Consider the following 2,340-nt stretch of genomic DNA (forward strand, 5'->3'; position numbering starts at 1 on the left):
CAGAGAATATCTTGAGCAACTTTATGCCAATAAATTGGGTAATTTAGGTGACAAACAGGTATCTTACAAAATAAACATTGATTCCTGTCTCACTTCATGCCAAAAAAGATCATGGACCTGTATGAAAAATTAAGAATACATAGGATAATATCTTCAAGTTTCAAAGGAGTCCAATATTTCTTATACAGGACACAATAACTTTTACTTTCATATACAAAACACTAACAATAAAAAAGTTATATTGCATTTCATCAAAATTAACAATGCCAAATCATCAAGAGATGTCATTAAAAAGGTGAATAAGCAAGTCAAGCTACAGACTGGGAAAAAAATATCGGCAATATTTATATCTGACATAGTACTTATATACAAAATATATAAAGAACTCGACAAATCAATAATATAAACACAAATGACCCAATTAAATTTGGGAAAAAAAGAATAGGCACATCCTAAAAGAGATATATGAATGGCCACCAATCAAATGAAAAAGGTACTCAACATTATTAGTCATTAGAGAGATGCAGATTAAACCACAATGAGATGACATTTCAGTTTACTAAAATGCCTAACATCAACAATACAATTCCTAGTGTTAACGACAATGAGGAGCAACTGGAACTCTTACAAAATTCTAAGGCATTTGTGCTGCAGGAGTATGAAATTGAGTAATTATTTCAGAGAACTGCTTGGCACTTCCTTATAAAGCTAAACATAACCCTACTCAGCGTTTTCTAGCAATTCCAATGATTCTCTAACAGATATTTACACGATACACATGAAAACGTATGTCCACAAAAGTCTTGTATGAGAATAATCATACCAACTGAAAACAATGCAAGTGCTCATCTACAGGGAAACAAACAAATTGTGGTATATTCATACAACGAAATACCACTTAGTTATAAAAAGAAATGAGACTATTAATAAAACATTAATGAAACTCAAAAACATTGTGTTGAGCAAAAGAAAACATACATGAAAGAATGCATATTTTAAGATTCCATTTACATGAATTTTAAGAATAGGCGTAACTAATTATGGGGATGCTATTCAGAAAATGTTGCCACTGGTGGATGTTAGAGTTGTAGAATTGATTAGAAATTCGCACAAGGCTACTTTCCAGAAGGATGCACATGTTCTATAATTTGCCTCATTGGTAATTCCAAGGGTATAAACAATTGCTAAATTCCCTGGGCTTAACATTATATCAATATCATATATTACTTAATATCATTGTTTTTATTTTATGTAAATTATAACGAAGATTAGGTAAATTTCAAAATTTTAATTGACGAAAGATTTACTTAGTTTTCCAAGGTAGGGTAAATTTAATGATAGATTTCTTTGTGATGTATAATGCAGATACAAATAATTTTCTGATTACTTTGCAAATCCCAGAGCCCATTTTATGTCACAGATTAGCCTAGGATCAAGGCCATCACCTTGATTATTACTGGAAACAACAACAAATCAGAGAATCAGAGAATAAATGAATTTTGGTTCTAGGCTACTTCTTTGTAATCTAGTCTGTACTACAGTGTTGCACAGTTGATTTTTCTAAAACGTTAACTTAAAAGATGATAATAATTGCTTTAGTGAAATCAAAACAATATGTGCTTAACTATTGTTAAAACCATTTGTATTTATTAAATATATAGTAGAAGCTACCATTTTCCAGAACTTTTAATACAAATTTTGCTTTGAGTCCAGATTTTATCAGGTAACTGTCAGATTAGAATCCCTCTACCTTCAATTTTGTAAGCTATTCCAAATTCATAAAACCAGACTTAATCTCTTCTACTGTAGAAAATGCATCTAAGCTACTGCCCATATCTCTGTGATATACTTCAAAATAACCTTGGTTTGAATTAAGCTTAAGGATAAATAGTGAGCATTAGGAAGCCTGTTTAATACCAAACTATTTTCTATAAAACAGTACTTTTATTTGTATCTGTAGATTTAACCATTTCTCCCTAAAAATTGTATTATAAGAACCAAATGTGAAAAATAAGTATTAACCATTTATAATATTAATTTCTGTGACATTTTAATTAATTGGATTAAAAGCTTATTTTTAGGTTTCCGTATCAGAAAATATCATTTAATCAATGAAGGTTTCCAAAATAATTATTTTGCATAAATATTTTAAGTCCGACTTCATTGTGATACACATGATACAAATTTCTTAAATTTTTAAGGTTTATATTTAAGATATATTTATTTCAAAATAATCTCTCTTGAGGGCCTATATACTTAATCCAACGATGTTAAAAGCAGTTTGAGAACATCTCTTGAATGTGTCTTCAAATGTATTCTAAACCACAAAGAACATCAGTC

This window comes from Mandrillus leucophaeus, unplaced genomic scaffold (genome assembly GCF_000951045.1).
Source record: "Mandrillus leucophaeus isolate KB7577 unplaced genomic scaffold, Mleu.le_1.0 Scaffold92, whole genome shotgun sequence".
Lineage (NCBI taxonomy): Eukaryota > Metazoa > Chordata > Mammalia > Primates > Cercopithecidae > Mandrillus > Mandrillus leucophaeus.